Source organism: Colletes gigas, unplaced genomic scaffold (assembly GCF_013123115.1).
Source record: "Colletes gigas isolate AHSC1104 unplaced genomic scaffold, ASM1312311v1 Colletes_gigas_Sc00037, whole genome shotgun sequence".
In the NCBI taxonomy this organism is placed as follows: Eukaryota; Metazoa; Arthropoda; class Insecta; order Hymenoptera; family Colletidae; genus Colletes; species Colletes gigas.
In genome coordinates this window covers 1,779,731-1,785,934 of record NW_025106666.1, presented here as the reverse complement: position 1 = coordinate 1,785,934, position 6,204 = coordinate 1,779,731, and positions in this window count along the sequence as shown.

Below are 6,204 nucleotides of genomic sequence, written 5' to 3'. Positions count from 1 at the left end.
AATTCTACTAATTATTTTATCTAATTCTTGAAAAAATATACCATTGATCTTGATAATAATTTTGCTTGCAACGCACAGCCTTGTAGAATATCCATTCTCCTATAACGGTCTAAACTAAATATGCAATTCCGATCGCTTCCGAGCTGCACGTGGCGTGTATTATAAATGTAGCGTAGCACGAACATCTCGAGTGTGTTGGGCACAAATAAACTTATCATACGTTAGGCGCGAATGTCAAGTGTTTGAAACAGCGCTGAAGAGCTCGAGTGGCTGGGATTTCGTTTCGAGTAAAAACGTGTCTATCGAAAACGAAAAAAATTTTATTTGAATAAAAGGATGAACAAACCATTTATTCAATTTTAACCAAACATTTGAGGTTACTTCTTGCAGAAGAATTATCGCGGTCGGATTAGACTAGTAAATAGAGAGGAAAATAATAAATATAATTTACAAAATGTGAAATTTCTCATAACGATTTCGTGAAGTAGTTTACACGCCCATGAACGTCGAATGCCTGCACGTTGCTTTCGCAACGAACGTCTCATTATCAGAAATTCCACAATTGCGATCGTAATTAGTCATCGCGCGCGATAATGGCTCCTGCGCGTACTTTAAACGGTGCAATCGTGGCTTCTCGTGTGACGACCGTGTAGGAAGACGAAAATTCGTGATCTGAATCAATTTACGGTTTTATGAACACGAAGCGTGCGGCGCTAGCTTGCTGCCAATTATTTAATTCAGCCTTTCTCCGCAGTTTCGTGGGCGCTGCCTACTCGTCGTTTCCACGACTTTCTTGCGAGTTCGTCAGTTACGTACATGAACATTTATAACTGCTACAAAAATTGTACCACTTGTTTTTTATGTATATCGTTATTTAGAATATCTTGGGTATATACAAATACAGAACAAAATTAATAACATAAAGAAAAGTCTTTGTCGTAAACTTGTAAAGTACATAAATTTTCAAATTTGTACAACTTTCCGAGAAACAATTGTTATGGCATATGGTAGGTCAACAGACAAACAATGTCAACCTCTGACAACACCCACGTATTATCATAGGCGATGCTACGAGCAATAACCTGCGTCAATTTTCTCGCATGAGTAACGATCGTTTTAAAGTAGCTACACTTTAGACTTACTTCAACGAGATAATACGAACCAGATACATCGAAGGTAATGTGGCAGATGCGATGACGGGTTCGCAAAACATCGATCGACGCCACTGCACCAATTCAGAGCGACGGAACTATGTGGCTAAATATAGACACGATATGTAATGCAACAAAAAGGAAGGGAAGAAATTTCGGTGCGCTATAAACACGCGTGCCAACTCAAGACACCCGTTCGTTCCGACAAATGGTATTCCATTGTACTTTGAAAGCTAATTGCACCGTAGCGATTCTTCTCGAATTTTACCGAAGTCTGTTTCTATGAATTCTATAAATATGCGTAGTTCGACGAGTCTGCGTACTAAAGGAGTAAAGATGTTCGACGATGGAAACTTGACGCTCGAAGGAGCGCCCATTACGGGAAAATCAAGTGCAGCATTCTTGGAAGTGACGTGCGATCGAGGATAAAAAGTCGAAACTGTTAAGTAAATAAGGAACCGCTACCGCGCCCCATCGGATCGCGTTTGCGTCGTGATTCTACAGTTTCAGAAATACATGTACAGGGTGTTCGGCCACCTGTGGAAAAAATTTTAATGGGGGATTCTAGAGGCCAAAATATGACGAAAATCAAGAATACCATTTTGTTGATTAAGGCTCCGTTAAAAAGTTATTAACAATTGAATTAAAAAATTTCAAATCGTTTTGGAAAAATTATTTTCGGTTGCGGAGGTCAATTACAATCATTTTTGGTGAATAGACATACCCCCGAAATCCTGCGCATTTTCGAGAAAAAAATTCAGTACTGGCGGAACTTTAAACGTTAATAACTTTTTAACGAAGCCTCCATCGACAAATTGGTATACTTGAAGTCCAGAAGTCCCCATTAAAATTTTTTCCAGGGGTGGCCGAACACCCTGTATAGCAATGCACGGTTAACATTAACCCTTCCACACGGCGTCGCGAGCTAAACGAAATCTGACCCAATAGAAAAGGAAAGATATCCTTTTGTTATTCGTACGATTACTTGTCTCGAACACATCGTTCCCTTAAACGTAATGTAATGTATATACAGTATATTCTAACGTCATCGTATTGTCTCTGACGCGCCATATTACGTAAATCGATTTAGATATCAAAAGTATTCCTATTTTGCCCGATTTACAACGTTATACGGCACGTTCGAGTGCCTCGACTGCACGTGGCAACCTAACCACAATTACTGCAACGTCCTCGACTGTTTTTTAAATAAGCCGTATATCGTGAATGAAATTGTTACTTTCGAACGTGTTAATTCATTCGTTTGATCCGATCCGTTTAATCGCCTTCCTACAGGTTAAATTACGTGCTTTCATATGCTTGTTAACATGTGCCGTGCCATGCCCTTTTTGCCTGACTTGTCGTTCAGGTCATTTGATATTTCGACTAAAGATTGATATGTTATCACTAGACTGCGGATCTTTATGCAAATTCACATTTTTATTAATAGAATTAATGAAACGGAAGCTTCGCAGAGGGCTGTCTCAACCCCTAAATATAATAATTCGTATCTTACTTTAAGTATTTCTTATATTTTTGCATATTAAATGCATTCTGTAGTTTTTTGAGGATTAAAATTTCCCATAAATGCATAAACATCCGCAGTCTAGTTATCACTGACGAGGTCGTATACCTCGTCTGTGATATTATCATACAATATTTCATTATATCATCAATCGATAAGCAGTTACCTTGTTTAGAGTAGTTATCACGACGTGTAAGTACCACTTGTGCGATCAGTTCAACTGTAAAAGTCAGTCTGTTTGAAACATCTCGACTAGTAAAAAACCTACTGCATTCGAATTTGTTTTAAATAAAAAACGAGGCAAATAAAATATTCTGCAGAGACAGCTATTGTTAGAAAAAAAGGATATGATATCGTAAAACCGAAACTTGTGATTGATTACAATGAAGCCAAGAGTTGCGTTGATATTTCTGATCAAATGACAGCATATAGTAGTCCATTACGCAAAACTGTCAAATGGTATAAAAAACTAGTATTTGAGCTTCTCTTAAACACGTCAGTTGTAAATGCTTAGATGTTATACAGGGTGTTCAGCCATCCCTGGGAAAAACTTTAATCGGAGATTCTAGGGGCCAAAATAAGATGAAAATCAAGAATACTAATTTGTTGATGGAGGCTTCGTTAAAAAGTTATTAACCTTTAAAGTTCCGCCTGTACTGAATTTTTTTCTCGAAACTGGTTAGGATTTCGAGGGTATGTGTATTCACCAAAAATGATTGTAATTGAACCCCGCAAGCAAAAATAATTTTTTCAGAATGATTTGAAATTTTTTAATTTAATTTTGTAATAACTTTCTAATGAAGCCTCAGTCAAGAAATTGATATTCTTGATTCTCATCTTATTTTGGCCTCTAGAATCTCCCATTAAAATTTTTCCCAGGAGTAGTCGAACACCCTGTATAATACTCAGCAACGGAATCCTATATCAATAGTAGAATATAGAAAACGATTAGCTAATTATTTATGTTACTGTGAGGATGAAAACAACAACTTGTCTTCTGAAATTGCGGCAAACTCTAGAAAAGGACATGAAATTAAAAAGCAAGAGGGCAAAGCGAGGATAGTTAGACAACGTTGCAGTTCTTGCTATAAATAAAATGTAAAACAATTTGGTACTGAAACAGCAAGACAAAAAACTATAAGAGTAATGACGTTTTGTAGCGATTGCCCGAAAAAGCCGTTTTTATGTATCTCTTGCTTTAACAAAATCAACCATTATCCTTTGGCATTTTTTCGTAAATGCAATAATAACGGAGTTATGACTTGAAACAATTGCGTGGACCACCCTGTATATAATTATTAACTTCTTCAGGGACGATTTTTTTTTTCTTTTTTTTGGGTCTATTTATTATTGACAGTAACTATAATTATAAAAAAAAAAAACAAATGCGCCCACATATGTGGCCAATGGCGTGAAGAGGTTAATTATTGTAAATATAACAATTAAACAAACTTATGTGCTTTGTTCTATACTGCATTTTGTATAGTGCCGCAATCTATTAGTAGAAATATTTTTTTACAGAATTAAATTTGTCACAAACATATATTTTCAACGCATTAAATAAATATGTCTGAGTGTACCACCGGTGGTACACGTGGTACGGAACATGTTAATATTGCGTCGTAATGTATGCTGTAACTCTAGAAACGAGGATGTTTGAATGGCCACCGTTAACCATGTTTCTCACCGATCGCGGGCGTTCCACGAAAAGATCCAGCGACTTGGAATTTTATCGTCACTGATGTCAGCGCTCGTGTTATGTTATTGTTCTTGCACCGGAAGCTATCTCCGATTCGGAATGCTTTCGGTTGACGTTCAGAGCAGCCCGAATTTGATACGAGGTTAGTCCTGGAACTCTCACTCCCTGCGAAACGGTCCCGTGAGAACAGACGGAATGGAATTTCTCCAAGAAACATCGCTTCGTCGAAAATCGTAAGACAGGAAAATGTCTCCCGACAAAGAAATCTAACAGCGAGAGCCATTTCGTTAGTTAACAAATTTTTTGTTCAAACCGCTCTCAAAAGTCTTCTTAGCGTTATGTCCTGCTAACAATACATTTACTATTTTGTTTAAGAAAACAACGCCCCCTCGATAAATATCTAGTTGCACCTCTAGTTGGCAGTGTGAAACAAGCACTTGTGTCTTGGCGGGAAAAGCAACGGTTCGTGGTTGTGGATTGATTTTTATGGGCATTCGTTGCACGATAATCCTTTTCTCGTAGCAGGTGTAATCGAAGATGGCGTGACAAGGACGCCGATCTATTTGCTGATCTGTTTGCGTCATGCTAACTATTCTCTGTACGCATTATTAGATTTTTTCCCGTGACTTTACTTGGCTAAATAAAAATTCGTGTACCGTTTACATTATTAACAAATCTGATGGTCTTTTGAATATGCATAAATACCAGAGTCGAAGTTGACTGCTAGCCTTGAACAATCTTGGTCAACCTTGAATTGTAGATTATTCCATTAATTACAAGTCTCTGTTAGAAAATAAATAAAATATACCGCCCTATTTAAAAGGCAAACAAAATGATGATTTTTAAATAAAAGAGTTATCCACACATGTATATAATAAATTATTTATACATTAGAAATTACGTCGCGATTGCAGATATTCGAAAGTACGTGTCATTTCTTTCATCGTGCTATTCTCTAGATACGAAATTTCAAATTTTTGGTCGTAGAGTTTCAACAGACGTGCAAATTCCATTCGTGGAATTTCTTGAAAATTACGTCAAACTTCAGGATATTGAAGATTTGTGTTGCTTTTTCTGTCGTTATATTCGATACATATAAATTTATTTCTAATTAATTAATATTGATACAATCAAGTTTGTGTCGAAATTTGAAACTTATTTTAATTGATACCTCTTCGTATTTTTTTTCTAACAAAAAAATTTAGTAATATCTTAATTCTTGACGAAATAGGTACTTCGTAGAAAGAAAAAGAAAAACACTAAGAATTCTGAATTTCGAGAGTTTCATATTCGAGTGTCGCAAATCTAAAAATCAGGTTTCAACCCAGTTTTGTAGGTTATCTACGAGTATATGTACATATATTATTCGAAGAAAATGTTGCCCGTCTCTGGTACCGTATCGTTGCCCAAGAAACTCGATTAATTTGCAACTGAATACGATATTGTGTGTCTATAAATATGATATCAAATAACACGGAACATGATCCGTGAAACAAATCAAATCAGACCATTAATTCAGAAGTTTATTGCCAACAATTGTAACAAGCAAACGAATGCTTAACGATAAGTTCTTTATATTTCGTCGATAGAAAAGGAATAAGTAATGGGAGAGTCATGGGAAAAAGTAATAAAATCTAATGGAAATTATGATTTTAAAAAAAACGATACTGTCGAATTTGTTTAGGATAAAAATGCACGAACTTTTCGTTCAATGCAATACATCTTTGCGACAGATCACCGAATTCACGCCACTGACGAGACTCAGAAGCGAGGCGCTGCTGTGATAAACACGAACGCGTTCCGTGCGACCAAGTCAGTACGTTCGTGTCTTT